The sequence below is a fragment of the Adiantum capillus-veneris genome, chromosome 12 (assembly GCF_014529385.1).
Source record: "Adiantum capillus-veneris isolate H3 chromosome 12, ASM1452938v2, whole genome shotgun sequence".
Taxonomy (NCBI): domain Eukaryota; kingdom Viridiplantae; phylum Streptophyta; class Polypodiopsida; order Polypodiales; family Pteridaceae; genus Adiantum; species Adiantum capillus-veneris.
This window is the reverse complement of record NC_140942.1, coordinates 34,417,268-34,437,850: the sequence shown is the minus strand read 5'-3', so window position 1 is coordinate 34,437,850 and position 20,583 is coordinate 34,417,268. Positions and strand designations below refer to the sequence as shown.

Below are 20,583 nucleotides of genomic sequence, written 5' to 3'. Positions count from 1 at the left end.
CGGTCAACTCACCACGTCATATGGTACTCCCCCTAAGTAGCACCCCTACACGTGTAAGTAAATCCAATTATGGAATAGTTACTAACTCGCATTCACGACATGATAACGGAGACCTAAATAAATTTATATCCAAGTTTAATGAAGATTTTAAATTGGTTTAGTGGGTTCGCTCATCCGGTGAATCTATATAGTGGTTCTCCAAGGAGCCTTGGGCCCAAAAAATTTGATAGTGTAGTGGAAACAAGCTTTTTTTTTACCATAACTCTTAGCTCGTGCATAATTTTCACATAATACTCAAGAGAAAATGTTCTAAATGATGTGTTTTATTGCTGGTTCAAAGGGTTTGGGATGATCCATAACTATTTGTGAGTTGTGACCAAAACAATGTTCGTATCGCCTACGTGACGTGAAACGAAAAGCATTTTTTATGTACAGGCCTGATCATAAACACATTGTGTCCATAAATCAATGTGTTAAGTATGATTAAATAAGCATGGAGCAACTTCATACGCACTCAAAAAGTCCATACATGCATAAAAGGAAACCACCGAGAGGGTAAGTACTCAAAAAAACGAGAGAGAGAGAGAGAGAGAGAGAGAGAGAGAGAGAGAGAGAGAGAGAGAGAGAGAGAGAGAGATAGAGAGATGATGGGTATGGAGTTTAGAGATTCTTACCGTGCTTTAGGATTTATTAGAGGCTATCAAAAGGCTTCTTGATTTTCCACAAGAGAGTGGTGATGAGAGCTATTTAGAGGTTTTCACCACAAAAGCTGCCTGAGAGCGCGTACACTGTGAAAAGAGAGAGGAGATAGTAAAGCAGAGAGAGAGAGTATTCTTGCTCTTCTTCTTCTTGTGAGCAAGAAATAAGATCTCATGGAGATGGTGATGAAGAGCTTGCACCACTCTGCTTAATAGATACGTATTATCGTGCAGTAGCAGACGCAACTGACGACACTGAGCACTCCCTACCAATTTATAGGTGTTAAGCCAAGTCAGAGTGATGTCCAAGCAAGCTACTAGCACCCCCTCTTCCTCTACGAATAGCTTCAAGTAATGTGGATTTTGGTGGTCAACTCCCCATTTCCCTTTAATTTTTACAGTAAAACCAACTAATTGGACGGTATCTTGGCAGCTCATGAAAGTGTGACTAGAGTATGTCACATCGTTGTACTCCGATATAATTATGATTTTCTCGTACTTCCCCAACGTAATTACGGTATCGCTTTTCATAAAAATAATTCTCATAAAAATTCTATTTTTTCTCCAGGTAGTCGTTTTCAAATCCGACGGAGACTAAAAATAATATTTTTATGTTTACGTCATCTTAAAAAGCATGTTGCTTTTCAAAAATGCCAAAAATCACAAAAAACTAAAAATAACGTAATAAGAAAAAAAACGTAGAATTTTCTGAAATGGAACCGCGGGTTTTCCTTGTCCACTTGAATAAGAAAACGGACTCGTTTTTTACTAAAAAGCACTAAAAATCATGAAAAGATAAAAATACCATGAAAACCGCTCAAAAAGCATTTTTTTACAAAACTGAATTGTAGCTTCCCTGGGACTAGTATCTACTTTTTGCAAAAAAAGCAGCAAAAGGCATAAAAAGCATGAAAAAGTTAAGATAAAACAATTTTTTTCCAAAACTGAACTAAACATCCATCTGACTTACTGAAATATGGAAACGGCCTTGATTTTCACTTTAGAACATTATAACATTGTCAAATAAGCATCCTAAACCAAAATTTTACGAAACACGCTTTAGAATGTATTTTTTCTATTTTTAAAAGAGACCCAAATTTTGGGGATCTTACATTTTTATTGGGTATCTTGATATTTTTAAGACGTACAAATTTTATGATACATCTTCAAAGAAGGTAATACGAAGTCATGATTTCATTTTCAATGAGAAACTCATGGGAAGCACATGAAGGACATAGTGTATAGATGATGTTGATGATATCATGTCATTACTCTTCACTAATTATTTTTTTTGTGTGATGATTAGCTTTCTTTAGAAGATAATATTCATTCCTCAAATGCTGATACTAAACAAACATATATTATGGCTGAAGATGATGTAGATGTTGAGATTTGTATTCATCTTTTAATTGATATCGAGCATAACACTTGTCATGTTTATGATGATGATATTCTTGATCATGCTGTCGCTAGATACAAGGACCTTGTGAATTACAATGATGCAATGTTCTCTCCACAAAAGGATAAATGGAAAGAGGCTATGTAAGTTGAATATGAGTTTCACTCTGAAGGTACTTGGGTGGGTTCTTACTAAACTACCACCTAGATGCACTTCTATCAAATGAAAATGGGTTTACAAGACCAAAACCAAAGTGGATGGATAATTTGACAAATATAAAGCTCAGCTACTTGCCAAAGGTGTTTCACAAATCGTAGGTGTTGATTATCACGAGACCTTTTCACATATTATTTGCATTACTAGTACTCGGGTTTTATTGGTATTTTTTGCTGAGTTTGATTTGGAGATTCATAAATTAGAGCTTATTTTCTTAACGGATATCTCAAGGTAGAGATATATATGGAGAAATCGGAAGGTTTTATAGGCAAAGATAAGAAAATTCTGGTATGTCTACTTCATTGCTTGCACTTTTTGGTCTCAAAGAATCACCATGAGATTGGTATCAAACGATTGAGGTTTTTCTCACTTCTAAAGGTTTTATCTCTTGTTCCTCAGATCCTAACTTATATATCAAGCGATAAAATGATAGTTGTTTTATTCTTGCTTTATATGTGGATGACACCATACTTGTTTTTAATAATCTTAACTTTCTTCAACAAGTGAAAAGGCTTTGTCTTCTGCATTTGACATGGTGGATTTGGGAGACATACATTCATGTCCTGGTATTGAAATTCAATGGTATGGTGGGAAGGGTATTTTGATACTCCATCAAAAAAAGTTAATTCAAGACAATATTAAGAAATTTGGCATGGCCTCCATATATTTTTCTACTACTCCTTGTCTTGTAAGTTCTACCAAAAACTCTCCATTTGTGCATAAGATGGAGGATTGGAGTCACATCAAACTTATGCTAAACTTATTGGATGTCTCTAATTTTTTGGATCACATACTTGTACCAAAATTCTCTTTGCTGTAATTTTTATTGGAAAACATCTTGCTTCTCCATCTCTTAGGCATTGATCTACAACAAAGATGGTCTTAAAGTACTTGAAGGGCACTGTAGATTTTAGAGTGGTTAATTAGCACCAACAAAACTCCAATTATATGAGTTCACTTCATCTTTGGCAATATACAAATGCATGTTGGGCATGCTCTCACTTATCTATTCTCTATAAATGAAAAAAATTGTTTCTTTATCAATGTCTATCTTGTTTCCTAAAACAACAAGAATCAAAGATATATAGCAATTTTTTCCACAAATGCTAAACATATAGATGCATCGTTATTATCTTGAAAGTTAGTATGGCTATGACAAATGCTTGTAGATATTGTTCATCCTCCACTATCAAGCACATCACTTCAATGTGATAATTAAAGTGTAGTATGGCTTGAGGGTTAGAATGGCTATGAAAAATGCTTGTATATAATGTTCATCCTTCACTATCGAGCACATCACTGCAATGTGATAATCAAAGTGCCATCAATCTTGCTAAAGACTATGTCCAACCAAACAAGTCAAAAAATATTACATTGCATTATTGTTATGTGTGCTATAAAGTAAATAAAGCCACAATCATGATTGTATATTGTCCTAGTGATCAGATGGTTGCAAATATCTTCACCGAAGGACTTAATGAATCATAGTTCACTCTCCTACACTTGGATCTTAGGGTTACCTTACCATTAATATTTGAAGACTGAACTATTTTTATTCTATAATATCACTATATATACAATGTTGTAATCTTGTAGGCACTATACACCTCACACATGCACATTCAAACTTTGATCTTCTTGGTCATTTTGTATATGTTCAGGTCACAGGTACACTATAACACTTCTTAGCTATCATTGTACATGCTTCTATATAGGGACTCATGTTTTTACTTTATACTCTCCAAGGGTTTTTTCATCTGCAACTAGAGACCTTTATTTGAGTTGGGGTGCTAGATCTATATATAGCTTGCCCTAACTAGACTATGTCTCATCTATATATACATGACTTGTGACCAATATGATTTGATGTCTAAGAGCATACATGGTGTCTTGGTTGTCAAATATCTTCTTTGTCTTTATGTCTCAACAAACTGTTGAAATTAGGATTGCAAAGATGCACACAAAACTTAAGGAAGATGAAGAAGCTCAAGGCACACAACAAAGAGATTATATTTATTAGTGTCCAAATAGAAATATAAGTTAGACCTAGTGTGATGGGAGTACATACAATGCTTTATACTCTCATGTTTTTACTTTATACTCTCCAAGGGTTTTTTCATCTGCAACTAGAGACCTTTATTTGAGTTGGGGTGCTAGATCTATATATAGCTTGCCCTAACTAGACTATGTCTCATCTATATATACATGACTTGTGACCAATATGATTTGATGTCTAAGAGCATACATGGTGTCTTGGTTGTCAAATATCTTCTTTGTCTTTATGTCTCAACAAACTGTTGAAATTAGGATTGCAAAGATGCACACAAAACTTAAGGAAGATGAAGAAGCTCAAGGCACACAACAAAGAGATTATATTTATTAGTGTCCAAATAGAAATATAAGTTAGACCTAGTGTGATGGGAGTACATACAATGCACAGGGGAAAACCTCCTAGTGAGGAAAACAATTCCTCAATAGTCCTAGGTGTCTTAACACACATCGCTACCTCATATTTGGTAACAAATCCCCCTAGGAGTGATGCAATAAATGAGAGCTATCACATAGTGCATAGGGAAGTTCCATGCACTGAGGAAATGATCAATCCACAAAAGGAATGTTGTGTTGTGTCGAGACATAAGCCAAGCTCATCTCTCCTGCTAAGAGTCTCTCCCTAGCATAGTGATAAATGCACCTCAATGTGCTTTGTGCAAGCATAAAAAAATGGGTTCCTTGCAACTGCAAATGCATTTTGACTAGAATGAACTATCACTTATGAAAATTATTCCAAGTTGGAGATTAAGAGTTAAATTTTGGATCAGATAGAGAATGAGATTCAAACTTTAGACAAATGCAAAAATCAAATATAGATCAAAATGAAAGTACAAAGTCAAACACTGGACATAATAATTGGACCAAGTATATTTAGATAACAAAAGAAAGTATAACTGACACTAAGTTCTACTATTACAATAGAGATAAATGATAGTAAGAGAGATAGCTAAATGATTACAAAGAATCATTGTAGCCTATAGAGTGATAGACCCTAAAAATGAAGTAGAGTGAGTCCTATTTATACGTATCTTGACTGAACCCTAATTGACTATACACTATTACAATTATCGTATTTCTTATAGCTGATAACTACCAAATTTCCTTATGTACCAGCACTCAACTAAGGCATGTTCACATCGTCTATATTTCTCCTCCCCTTTCTTTGAATTTTGGCGTATTTCAAAATACTAGATCTATCCATGTGTTAGTTGGTTCCACAAGGATGATTTCATAATACTTATAGGTGGAATCCTAATTAATCCAATATGGGTTGAGCACTCTCAATTCACTCAATTTCCTTCCAAATTTCTCTTTTATGACTGATCTTAGGATTCTCTAAAATGCTTCTACTTTCACTTATTTGGAGCCGTTCTTTAGCATTGTCTATTGAATAGTTTGGGGTGGAGCTAAAATATCCCAAGTTGACTTGTTCCTTGAGCACTAGAGCTAGCATTCTCCTTTTGAATGAGCTTGTAGATGGCCTTCTACTCTAGCTTCTCCCTATGGTCAATCATCATCTTGATTTCGTATGGCGTTAGAGAATCCCAGGTCTTTGTATCAACATTAAAGAGTCTTTCCTCTAGTGAGTTTAGATCTAGCTACCTTATGAAAAATTGATGCAGTGTGGATCCAACCATCTAGACCTAATTGGTTGTCCTTGATTCAAGTCTCAAAAAAATAAAAAATACCATTTCTCTAAACTAAGGTTTGAAGGCTACTTTGTTGGCGTGCTCTTTCTTAGGGATCTTGGATGCTTCATGAGACACCTGGATTAGCTCATTGACTTACTTCATTAATATAGTGATCTAGATCCTTTGGGGTGTCATCATGTTGAAGTTCATTAACTCATGTTTCATCTCTGATACTAATGTTTCTCATTGAGTTCCACTGAGTGCATTCTTCTAGGCAACCCAAAGAACTTTACTTTGCTCGTACATTCCTTGATGTGGTCTACTATCCTAATATACCTTTTTTTATCATCTAGTTTGGTACATTTTGAGTACAAAGTAGGATAGAACTTGGGAATCTTGTCATATTGCATTGTCAATGTGTAGATGAGCATTCAAGAACAAGGCACTAACTCAATGAGATTCAACACTATCTGGTTTTCTTGCATCATCATTTTTCATAAGATCAAAACCAGATGAAATAGACTTTTTAATGAAATTTCTTGCTCCCAAAGGCTCGTTCTAGTTTTGGGGCCTCTACTACTAGACACATTGTTTTTAGGCAAGATTTTCACTTTTTGATCAAGTATTTGATTGGCAATTTGCATTTTTGTCAACAATGACTACATCTCCAATCTGATATCTTCTATATGTTACCATATACATGTGGTAGTGATGTGTGTGAGCACACTTAGGACCACCGGGGCATTTTTGTCAACAATGACTAAATCTCCAATCTAATATCTTCTATATGTTACCATATACATGTGGTAGTGATGTGTGTGAACACACTTAGGACCACCGGGGCATTTTTTCTCTCTCTAGGAGGTTTTCCCCCCCATGCATTGTATATACAACCATCACTCTAGGGCTATCTATCGTTCCATTGCACACTAAGTAATACACTCTCTATTGTGTGACTTGAGCTTCCTTCGTCTTCTCCAAGGTGTGTGTCTTTTCTTGCAACCCTAATTCCAACAATTGCTATCAGAGCAGGTTGCGTCCTATGGGGCTTAGTCGCCAGCAGCTCCAGCACACGCCTTCTCAGTTTATTTGATTTTTGTGAGCTTTGGCAAGCATTTGCAAGGCAATAAAATTTTTAGGAAAGCTCGTAGTGCTGGTTTGCTCAAATTTTCGATTGGGCTCATTTCGGCCTTTGTTTCCACTACAAGCAGTACTGTGTAGGCTATTTCATCATTTTGTGCAAAATTTATATCAGTGCTTGGACAAACGGTGATAAAGATTCTTATGTGCAATTTCCATTTCCAATTCAGGTGGAAAATTGTTCTTTCAAGCAATAAGATCAATAGATAGATGTGGTGATTTAAAGAAGCACATTTTTTTTGGATGTTTTGAAGGTTGGGATTACCTTTTGCTAAGGCATGCTTGCATGATTGGTGATAAAGATGCTCATGTGCGTTTTCCATTGCCAACAACTGAGGTGGGAAATTATTCTTTGAGGCAATAAGATCAATATATAGGCATGGTGATTTAAAGAAGCACATGTTTTGGATGTTGTTGAAGAATAAAATTACTCTTTGCTCCTAGACTATTTACTTTTCTTTATAGATATTTTGTTGGTTTATAATGGATGAAAATGCGAGACACTTTTTAAGAAATAACATGATTAAAAATACATTCATTAAATTTTAACATGAGGGCTTGTTTGTAGAGGCAATCAAGTTGGAAATCCCTACACATTGTAAGGTTTGGGGGGAGAGAGAGAGAGAGAGAGAGAGAGAGAGAGAGAGAGAGAGAGAGAGAGAGAGAGAGAGAGAGAGATTTTATTATTGTCATTAGAGGTCAAATATGACCTATGGGACCAAAGTTACATGTGATGTAGTATATGTATGATTGATGAGTGACTCTCGATGCTCCAAAGCTGTGGTGATGAGAGTCATAATGGGGAGCCCACACTTTGGCTGGGAGAGGAAAGTGTGTAGTTCTAAGTTATGGCTGAAAATGTGAGAGAAGAAAGTTAGGATGTGACCAAAAGCTGAGCACTCTAGTAGTGTGTGGTACTCAGACTCTCAAACTTGTAGTGATCATAATGTGCATAGTCAATTTGACTCTTCTCCATTGCCCCAACGCCCTATATCGCATCGAAGGAAATGGGAGCCAAGCCAAATGGCTGCGATAGTACGTATCACCAACAAGGGGATAGGCTCAAGCATGCAAGTGTGAATATGGTTTCCGCTTTCAACAAAGAACATGGTTTTGTAGTTGGGGGCAATATAAGTGGTCACTGTAATGTATGAAGCGTGACCCACCGGATTTCTCCCAAGACGTTATACATTGGTGTTGTAGAAAAGCTTCATTCACTTGGGAGTCAATTGAAGCATCATGTAGCAATTGTAATGCATCCCATCTCCCAAACCACTTCTTTATGTCTTGCATCCATCCCGTGCTCAAGATCTTGCTTTTATGCGTCTTTTGAACTTTTTTGCTTGCTTCCCATGCAATTGTAGAAAAATGTGAGGGGTTTTGACGCATCTTTATCATGTACTCCACAACCCTTTCCATGCCCATAACCTCAATTGGAAGACATCCTGACTCAAGAAGTAGGAGCATATATGGTGTTTGTGTCTTCACTTGGAGAAAGTTTTTAAGAAAACGCTTTTGGACATTATCAAACTCTTTCCAAATAGACTTTGAGATGCTCCCACCCCACACTTCAACTCCATAAAGAAGAACCGGTGTCACCAATGCATCAAAAAGATATTTTTTGAGAACCCAACACTTGATGTTTTCCACATTACACATGTTCTCAAATGCATAATATGCTCTCTTTTATGCTTCCAAATGACACATAGCACATTCATGCCAGTTGTGATTGGACAGAACCTCAAGGCCAAGGTACTTAAATCTCTCAACAACTTCAAGTGTCTCATTGTTGTACACAATGCATGGCTTCTCCTTATGGTTGGTTTTCACAAGCATAACCTTTGTTTTGGATTCATTCACAATCAGCCCACTATGCAAGCAAAAGCTCTCAAGGACAACCATAAGCTTTTCTGCATCTTCTAAAGTGTGTGCTAGAAGCACTACATCATCCGCATACAACAAAAGTATGATTACCGCATTGCAAATAGTTACCTCTTCAATGCCTTCTTCTTGCATAAAGTCAAGTACCATTTGTTCCAATTGATTGATGCATAGACCAAAGAGAGTTGGTGACAACGGACATCCTTGTTTAGCCCCAATAGTGCTTACAAAATTTCTCTTCCCATGCGCAATTGACAAATCACCTTCTCATAGATTCAAGAAACCGCAAGCATAAACTCACTTGGCACTTGGAGCTCTTTCATCCTTCTCCAGAAATTTTTACGTGTAATTATATCAAAGGCTTTCTTAAAGTCCACAAAACAACAATACAATTGCTTGCCCTTTCAACTGACTTTCCTTCATGAGAACACGAAGAGTACAAGATGATCAATGGTGCTATGGCATCGACAAAAACCCGCTTGTCCCTTTGCACGCTTGTCATTCTATTCAGCCCAATCACTCAATTTCATCTCCATTATGCACCCAAAAAACTTTTCCATAAGATACCCAATCATTATAGTCCGGTAGTTGTTTACATTCTTTACATCCCCTCCTTTATGCAAAGGCTTAACCCAATTAGTACTCCAATTATAAGGCATACCATGTTGAAGTGCAAGGTTGAACATATCACACATCCAGTCATGGGTAAATCTCCCGTCCATTTGATCATCTTTGGTTTGATACCTTGAAGATCTCTCGCTTTGCGAGTGGTCAGCTTTTCAAGCCCACCGCATACACCTTGAAGATCTCTCTCTTAGCGAGTGATCAACTTTTCAAGCCCACCGCATACTTCCTCAATAGTAAAAAAAAAAGAGGGCGTACATGTGAGTGAACCATAAAATGGTATTTTAGCATTTGTTTGCTCATATAATTTCTTACAATGTGTGTACATATCCACAAGACTCAAGTTACCAAAATTCTCAACACGCTTGCCCCTCAAGTTTCTCCAAAATCTTCCACATGCATGTGCCTTTTCTTGAACTTGAAAAAGTTGTTGCTTTACTTCCCATCTTCTTCTCTTCTTTTGAATCAATGCCTTCTATGTATGCAAATGACTTTGATAGTTGGCTTTGTCCATAGTTGCATCAAGATTTATCAAGGACTTTTGAGCATCTTGACATTCTTTATCGAACCACCTTTTGTGTGATCTATCTTTGTTGATACCATGGAGATGCTTTACAGCAAAGCATTCTTCGACATAAGAACAAATAACTTTCTTGAAAGCTTCGCATTTAGTTTCCAATGGTGCATCATATTGAAGCTTCTTCATCCATAATTTTTTCTCAACCATTTCAATGTACATTGGTGCTCCTTTGAAATTCATACCTAGTAAAAATTTCTCTTTTCTTTGGCTGAGATTATTATGTTGAGTTTCTTCTCCACATGAAAGGTCAATACATAAGGTGCGATGGTCAAATTTGGGTCCATTGGCCAAACATAAAACTCTTTATGTGATACATGATGGCTTCAGAGAGTAGCATATAGTCAATCACACTGTCCCAATTATGTCTCCTACATATAAATCGATTGGTTCCACTCCACAAAGACACACCATTGGCAATGAGCATACCTGTGCCATTACACATGTGTAAAGGTAACTTTCCATAGTGATCCGGCTCTTTCTTATCCATTGAAGAACGATCATACAAGTGAACTTCCTCCAACTCCCTTGAAATGTATGGCGTAACAAATTGTTGAGTATCATGTTGCAATGTTTTTATGGGAGCATTCATATCCCCAAATACAATATATAAGATCACCTTCACATTTGAAATAAGCAATGTCCTCTTCTAAATCAAAAAATGGTTGATCTCTATCCATGCAAGCATAAAAGGGGGAATCATGATGAGGAATGTAGCCACTGGCTACAAAAATGGGTGCTCTTTTTGGTGTCATAATTTTCAGCCATACATAACGTTTGTACTTTTCATCTTTCACAATTGATACAAAATCTTCCAATCCTTTCTTAACCATACATGCTACCTCTCCTTGTCCTCTTTGTTTCTTAAAATTCTTTGACCACATCAATGAATGTACATTGTAGTTCTCCAAGCCTTTAATCCTTTGTGTATCATGCTCCTAAGTTTCAACAAGAAGTACAACATCGGCTTTGCTTGTTAGTTCATCAATGTTGACCCCCGCATTCCATGGGTATCCATCACAATTCCAAAAGCATATTTTCAATTGTAACTCGGTCTCATCACGCATCCCTATTTGCTCGAGGGATTTGCCTCCTCCTTGGGCACATTTTCTTCATGAGAGACCTCCTTATTTTTATTATTCTTTTCCTCATATGCCTTGCGGCGCATATTTTGTTGCTTAATAGTGAAATCTTCACATACAAAACATTTTGTATCCCTCAAATAGATCCAACTATTATCAAGGATAATCTAAGGATAATCTTTCGCTTGGTCTCATCCAGCATGGTGTATACAATTGGCCGTTCTCCCAAGCGAGGAGCTCCTTGCTTCCCCACTCTATGTGATCCATAGACCATAACTCCGGACATGCCAAAGTGGTTTTTGAAGAAATCTTCGATAACAATGGCAAGAGAAGGAGGTGTCTCTAGCTTCTCTTTAGGAATTCCATGAATAACAATGTTCTTGGAACGTCACTCCCGTTCCTTCAACTCCTCCACATCCACATTCTCAACATTCTTTGTTTGAACCATGTCTTGCATGAGTGAGTAATTAGAAACCACATTTCTACCACATACATCAGCCCAAGATTTGTTTGTGCATACATCTTTCATGCCGCATACATCCCGTCTCATGGTGTCAAATTTATTTCAATACATGGTCATGCTCTACTTTGCTCATCCGCTCCTTCAAAGCATTCAACTCCACAAGAGAGCGTTTACATTCCTTCACTTCCTCTTCAAGTTGCATCAAACGTGTTGTTTGCATCTCAAGTGTCCTCTTAAGATTCTCATTCTCAATCATAAGTACCCTTAGTGTGCCATTCTCCATTGCAAGTGCTCGTAAGTCTTTGCCTTGTTTGTTTACGGTCTCTTGCAATGATACCAAGTATGTCATCATCATGGTTTTTGATGTTGTTGGCTGGGTGGTTGTGTTGCTATCTCCATACTTATGATATTTTGGTTTATTTTCCACAATGGTTGTGGACCTTTTGAAGAAGAATAACCCTTGCAAGTGCCGGAAGACATTGTATGTAAAATAAAAGATGAGAGTCAATTTTCCTAAACCTGTTCACTTTGGAAAAGCTATTACAGACACGCCTTCCATAACTCTAAAAATTATTATCAATGCATAGAGGGATTTGTGATTTTTTATTGAGGCTATAGATCATCCAAATCGGAGTTCAGATGAAGAAGTTATGATCAAAAGAGTGAACTATTGTCTACTAGGTCAAAAAATGGCTACGTTTTTTGTTGGAGAGAGAGAGAGAGAGAGAGAGAGAGAGAGAGAGAGAGAGAGAGAGAGAGAGAGAGAGAGAGAGAGAGAGTTGTGACTCTGCATGCATTGTACATGTGTATCAAAGTAGAGGAGAGACTTGATAGTATCTAATAAGGATGTGATGTATGTAAAATTATGTGCTCAATAATTTTGACTTGCAAGGCATACTGTTTCTGTCATAGATGAGTCAAAGTACTTTGCTTCAATTATTTGAAAGGGGACAAAAGACCGCAACGTAACATGACTAATCTCACACATCAAATTAAAAAATTTCAAAGCAATCCATGAGAGAATTTTTGGAAGATATCTGAAGGAGTACGAGCGGAAGTGCGACGCGAGAGAGAGAGAGAGAGAGAGAGAGAGAGAGAGAGAGAGAGAGAGAGAGAGAGAGAGAGAGAGAGAGAGAGAGAGAGAGAGAGAGAGAGAGAGAGTGCGAGAAGAAGAGCACGACGATATGGTGAACTCGCTCTACTGTAATGTGTAGAGCATAGTGAGTTCTTATTAGGTTTTTACAAAAGAATATGTGTACATACCTGGTGGCCCACCCACTTACCTAGGCGACCACATTGGGCTTTATACCCCAACAACCTCCCACTTAAAGTCCAATGTGGTACTTTAAGTGTGAGAGAAGCTACTATACAAGCTAATATACAAGAGATGTAGAGAAGTGATGTACTACCCTACACCTAGCTAACTGCTTGCGAAAATGCGCAAAGCTCTCTGAGGGAAGTCCTTTTGTAAGTAGATCAGCAGGATTTACTGTGGTGTGAACTTTAACACGCTGAAGTTGCTTATCCTCGAGCATTTCCTTGATGAAATGATACTTCACATCCACATGCTTTGTCTTTGAGTGATAAACTGGATTGCGAGCCAATTGTATAGCACTTTGACTATCACAATATAACACAGGCATCTCTTCTTTGATTCCCAAATCTGTTACTACTCGATTAATCCAAATTGATTCTTTGCATGCCTCTGATGCTGCAACATATTCAGCCTCTATAGTAGACTGAGTAACAAAATCTTGTAATCTAGAACGCCATGATACTGCTCCACCATCCAATGTAAAGACATACCCTGAGGTAGACCTTCGGTTGTCTAAGTCACCTGCATAATCTAAGTCTGTAAAACCCTTTACACTTAGCTCCTGACTCCCATAGCATATACGCATACTCTTTGTAGCTTTCAGGTATCTCAATATTCCTTTCACTGCCTCCCAATGTTTCTTGCCTGGGTTTGACATGTATCGACTTACTACTCCCACTTCAAATGCAATGTCTGGGCCAGTAGCAATCATTGCATACATCAAACTACCCACTACAGACGCATATGGAATCTTATCCATTTCAACCTGTTCTTCCTCAGACACAGGACAATCTTGTTTGCTAAGTTTCACATATGGTGGCAATGGAACACTCAGTGCCTTTCCCTTCTCCATATTGAAACGTTGCAAAACCTTGTCAATATACTCTATTTGAGATAACCAAATCAACTTCTTTGATCTGTCTCTCTCAATGCGCATACCAAGTATATGACTTGCCTCACCCATGTCTTTCATGTCAAACGATTTTGCCATCTTTGACTTCAAAGCTGAAATTTCTTCCAAGTGCTTGCCAGCAATCAACATGTCATCCACATACAAAATAAGGATCAGCCAACTACCATCCTTAGCCTTCTTTGTATATAGACAGTGATCGAACTCACTACGTTTGTAGCCTTGAGAAAGCATAAACTTGTGGAATTTATGGTACCATGCCCTCGGTGATTGTTTTAAGCCATAAAGACTCTTTAACAACTGACATACCCAATCTTCCTTGCCTTTCTCAACAAACCCCTCTGGCTGCTGCATGTAAATTTCCACATCTAAATCACCATGCAAGAACGCTGTCTTGACATCCATTTGGTGCAACACCAAATCTAATATGGCAACCAATGCAAGAAAGCATCTGAATGTAGTCATCTTGACCACCGGAGACAAGACTTCATCAAAGTCAATGCCTTGTTCTTGCTTAAGCCCTTGGCAACAAGCCTTGCTTTGTACTTTGGCTGACTATCATGAGCGGTGATCTTATACCTGTAAACCCATTTACAAGGTAGAGACTTTTTGCCCTGTGGTAATTTAACTAGCTTCCATGTCTTGTTTTTATTGAGAGCTGTCATCTCTGACTGCATGGCCAATTGCCAATTCCCAGAGTCCTTCATTTGCACTGCTTCTTTGTAACATGAAGGCTCATTGCAATCAGTCAACATGACATAGTTCATAGATGGAACAAACGTATCAAGAGGTCGCGTGACACATCCAGATCTATGCACAATAGGTGGCTCAAGCTCAGCCACAACCTATGGTTCCACTCTATCTTGTCCTTGCTCCTCTTGAGCCCTGACATTTTGTCTTGCACGTGCAGGTCCATCTTCTTGGAAGACAACTCTTCTAATCTCCTCAACCCTCTCTGGTTTAGAATGATATTTGGATTCATTAAAGTGAACATCATTGCTGCGGACAACCTTTCTGGATTCGGGATCCCAAAGTCTGTACCCCATCTCACCAGAATTACCATAGCCTAGAAAGATGCACTTTCTACTCTTTGGCTCAAGTTTGTTCCTAAATTCCTTTGCAACGTGAGTATATGCCTCAGAGCCAAAGACTCTGAGATGCTTGTATGAGGGCATTTTGCCTGACCATACCATCTCTGGCACTGAATCCTTCTACAAAACCTTGCTAGGAGATCTATTTACAAGATGAACAGCTGTTTATACAACTTCATCCCAAAACCCATTTGGCAGCTATGCATTAGAGAACATACTTCTGACCTTCTCTTGTATGGTCCTATTCATCCTCTCAGCAACACCATTTTGAGGAGGATTGTAAGGAGCAGTAAGTTCACGTTTTATACCTTTTGACTCACAAAAGTCCTGAAAGGCCTTTGAAACATACTCTCCACCATTGTCAGTGCGTAAGCATTTAAGCTTCTTGCCACTCTGATTCTCTACAACTGTCACAAACGTTTTGAAAACACTAAATGCTTCATCCTTGTGCTTGATAAAGTAAACCCATACTTTGCTCGAGTAATCATCCATAAATGTCATAAAGTAAGAAGCTCCCCCTAGAGATAGGTTAGGCATAGGTCCACACAAATCACTATGAACAAGTGCCAACTGTGTATCTCTTCTAGTGCTTCTATGCTTATGTGGCTGCTGTGTTTGCTTACCATACAGACAATGTTCACAGAATTCAAAATCATTAAATGAAAAGCCAGGCAAATAACCAGAACGAGACAAGATTTCCATTCCCTTCTTGGACATATGTCCTAACCGGCTATGCCACAAAGAAACGTTCGGCTGCTCGGTTACATTGATTACATTTTTAGAGACATTTGATACATAAATCATGTAAAGTCCTCCAGAATTTACTCCATGTGCTACTGTCATAGAACCCTTGGATATCTTCCACATGTTCTGTCCAAAAGTGGTGACGTAGCCAGCATCATCAAGTAAACCTGTGCTGATCAAGCTCTTTGTAATTGCGAGAACATGTCTCACATTCTTCAGCGTGAAAGAAGAGCCATTCTGAAACTTCAATTGAACATCTCCAACACCTAAGATCTCACATGTCTGCCCATTGCCTAACCGAACATGATCTTTAGTGGTCACATAAGAGGTAAACCACTCCTTGTTTGGAGACACATGAAGTGATGCCCCTCAGTCTATAATCCAGTCACTCAGCGCATTTCCAACAGATGCTGTAAGAAGAGCTGAGTCCATTGTATTCTTCAAGAAGTAGATGTCTCCTGACACTAGACTGTCATCCTCTGCAACAGTGTTTGTCACATTTATTTCTTGAATCTTCACTGAGGACTTGTTCTTCTCACCATGGTCTTCAGCTTTCTCTTTGCCTTTTTCTGCTTTCCATTCTCTGCAGTGTCTTTTCATGTGACCCTTCTTGACACAATGGTAGCATTCTATGTCATTCTTGCCTTTAGCACTGCGGGACTTGCTACGAGACTGATTCCTCTTTCTACCTTTGGTACTTTTCTTTGGTCCATCCCCTAACAACTAAGGCTGTTCCTTTGCCTTTGTCCATTGTATTTCTATTGGTTTCTTCAGTAGGCAGACTTCCTTCTACACCTGCTATGTTCAAACCATCTGGAGGTGCATAATTACTCAAAGCTGTGCGAAAAGTGTCCCAACTTTCTGGCAATGTGATCAACAGGAACATAGCTCTAACAGGTTCATCAAACTTGACACCTTGAGCTGACCACTGACTATAGATTGTGTTGAATTCATTCAGATGATTGGACATAGGTGTCCCTTCTTTCATCTTCAAGTCAACAAGCTTCTTAAGCCAGTATACCTGTGAAGCTGCACTCTACTTCTCATAAAGATCACTCAGCTTTAACCATGCTTGATAAGCCGACATCTCGTCTGCTACATTGAAGTAAACTCTTTCTGCCAAAGTCAGCATAATGGTAGAAAGTTCCAATTCATCCATTTCACTCCATTCATCTTCGTCCATATCTTCTTGTTTTATCGCGTTGAGCTTTATAGGTTTTATCTGCTTCTTTTGTACCAACACGTGCCAAATCTGCTTCTTCCACAATGGGAAATTGGTTCCATCCAGCTTCTTGATATTGTAAAGAGCGGTGTCCTATGATCCAACCAGCCATAGCTAGGCTTCACAGTAGTTTACTTTCCTGGGAAAAATTCGGCAGAGTTTCCCCTGTAAACTGACCTCTGAACCAATATCAACCTGTCAAATGAACCAAGAAAGCTTCAGATTCTGCAAAAATTTTGGGAGACTCTCATTTGTAAAATGGCTCTGGTGTACTAAAAACAAACCAAAAAACAGCTCAAAAACACTGTCTCTGACTGTCCTGTCACTGTCCTATAAGCATAGACTGCGACAATGCCTCAACGACAGTAAAGCAAAGATGCAATCCCAACTGTCTAACTCACAGTGAATACATCCTAGCTGCTTATCTAAGGGCGCTCGAGGGATCGCTCCAAGACCTGTATCACCGAAAGGATCTCAACACTCGAGAATCCCCAAGCTCAATAAAACCTCACTCGACCCTCAACAAAGGCTGTAGTAAATCTGACAGTACATAGACTTCCCACAAAGTCATACATCCACAAATTTCCCACTGTATGCTGTAACCGCTGCGGCGGTTGTTTGCTGCGTGACTCACAGCCAGCAAACCCTCAACAGACATACATCATCTCTGACAATACATCCCATGTGGAAGTACCTGCAATGTCAGGATGAAATCTGGAATATCAAGCAGCAAACACAAGCTACCTGATGAACTAGTGGATGTCGCCTACAGTCTGTGTGTAGATGCGTCCGTGTCGTATGTGACACGCCTCCAAGAACTGTGAGTCGTCCTTCAATGTGTAGACAGCCAAAAATCAACACTCTGGGAGTGTCGATATCCTCAGCACCTGCAGTCGTAGGCCGAAAACCCCAAATTTGCAGAGTCGGATCTGCACCCGCTGAGACCACGTAGGCGAAAATGGCCTGCGCAGAACTTTGTCAAAGTCGAACGGTGACCGAGATGACCTCAGAATGAAATTCTGAGCACACCAAGCCCTACAAGTTCTCCCACAAGATTTGGGTCCGTGTCTTTTCCTGTCGAATTTCACTCCAATCTGAACTGGTGACTCTAGCCTCCTGCAGTGCTGCCCTGAGCCTCGATCTGAGCTCTGATACCAGTTGAAGGAGTACGAGTGGAAGTGCGACGCGAGAGAGAGTGCGAGAAGAAGAGCACGACGATATGGTGAACTCGCTCTACTGTAATATGTAGAGCATAGTGAGTTCTTATTAGGTTTTTACGGAAGAATATGTGTACATACCTGGCGGCCCGCCCACTTACCTGCGCGACCACATTGGGCTTTATACCCCAACAGCAAGGGATAGGCATCGCCCACTAGTGGTGAGTGCTTGGTAGTAGCATATGGGTTTGCTCGAGCTAGTGAGTGTTGAGGTTGGTAGCAAAACAGGGTAGTGAGCTACTGGCTTAGGTGGGAGCAAGAGAGGAGGGGGGGTGGGGGGGGGTGGGGGGGGGGGGGGGGGGTCACTATGTATCAATTGCGTATATCACATGCGTTCAAGAATTATTTATAACACTCCTTATTTGTGAATCTTTCACAAATAAAATATACCCTTTTCTTATTCAATATGTAATTTTTTTTTCAATTCCATTTGATGGTACCCTTTTGTATGTAAAAATGTGAGAAAAAATAAATAGTAATAAACCCTTCTACTGCACTCATGTGATAGTCACATAATTATTAAGTGAGCCCCCCGAGGGTGGAAGCAGCTCCATCCATGACTCGATAGATTGTGTGTGTGTGTGTGTGAGTGAGAGAGAGAGAGAGAGAGAGAGAGAGCATCCTATTTGCATGTCCAAACCTGGGAGGCGCATTCTTCTCCATGCACTCTCCCGCCCTCCCATCATCAGCGATGACACTTCCTTGTACATTAGAGCGTTGTGGGGGTCAATGTGTGAACAAATATTTATCTATAAGTTTGGTGGTGGTGCAACAATTGTAAGCAAAAAATCAAGAAATTGTAGATGTTTTACATATATACCCTGATGTGACACTGTTTGGGCAAGGGTGACCCTGTTTGCAATAAAAAATGGGGCTTTGATTGTTTTCTTCAGTGTCATTACTTTACTTCCTCAAATTGCATTGGAAGCAGTTCTTTGGTAGCATCCTTGGCAGTGCGTTGCTCATTACCACAATTGTTTCTAGCATCGTGGCCCTTCTGACTTGAAAGGTTAGCTAGGATCCCAAATTCACCATCTTCAGAAGAAAGAAACCCAAAATTCCTGATGAGTAATGCGTTCACTCCACTTGTTGTAAATGAAATCATTTGTGGATGGACAACTTCAAAATGGGGGACCCGTGTTGGAGGATGTCCCTTACAAACAAACAAGAAAGCTCCATCCTTTTGATTGCTTGAGAAGCACAAGCATCTCCTGAGGGATTTGTGAGATTGGATCTCATTTGTTTTATCCAAGATGTATTTTTATTGCTCATGTTTGTGTGGTCTTGATTGCAGTTTTTATAAATGAGAGGTGTACTTGCAGGAGGCTATATGTTACATGTTTGTATACATGACATAATACATTTATTTGGATGGTTGAGCCATCACATAGCTACCAAATTGGAGTCCTTGATAATGAAAGGTGAGGCCTTGTTTTTTCAATGGCCTTATGCTCTCAATTAATGTGTGCATGGTGTACATCTTTGAAGAATATTTGTTAGGCCAATGGTAGGACCTAGCAGTAGGCCAAAGGCTAGCAACTAAATGGCTTAGTGCAGCTAGGATCGGAGGGCCAGGCATAAGTTAAGGGGTTCTACTTGCAAGGGCCAAGGGCGATAAGTAGGGAGGTTGGGAGGAGAACGATATGCCAGTCCACCCTTTAATCTTACATTGGTATCAGAGCTCAGGGGAGGGAGGGGCTATGGAGGAAGGGGGAGCTGAATGTCTTAGTGCGGCTAGGATCCAAGGGCCAGGCATACGTTAAGGGGTCCTACTTGCAAGGGATGAGGTCTATAAGTAGGGATGTTGGGAGGAGAACAATATGCCAGTCTACCCTTTGGTCTTGCATTGGTGTCACAGCTCAGGAGAGGGAGGGGCTATGGAGGAAGGAGGAACCTTGCATGCCTTTGCAAGGTGTTTCATGATCTCTCTCTCTCTCTCTCTCTCTCTCTCTCTCTCTCTCTCTCTCAGCCGTTTTTTGACCTAGTAGACAGCAGTTCACTCTTTTGACCATAACTTGCTCATCCGAGCTCCGATTTAGGTGATCTATAGCCTCAATCGAAGAGCACGAAGCCCTCTACGCATTGATGTAAAGACAGAATTTTTTTGTGTTATGGAAGGCTTTGCTGTAACAGCATCTCAGAACTGAAAAATTTGTCAAAACTTTGCGTTTTTGTTGTCGACTTGAAGGCAATGTCAGACAAAACTCGCAAGGGTGGAAAAGCCACACTCGCCATGGAGAACGATGCAAAATATCCAAGGAATTTGGATGCTAATCCAACCACATCATCTACAACAACGGAAGAAATGATCATGGCTTACT

The 20,583-nt window shown here is 39.2% G+C and overlaps 1 pseudogene; it reads left to right on the top strand.

Annotated features, from left to right (window-relative positions):
• The window catches only part of LOC147445556 (uncharacterized), a 65,711-nt pseudogene that overhangs the window by 21,391 nt on the left and 23,737 nt on the right, over positions 1-20,583 (top strand).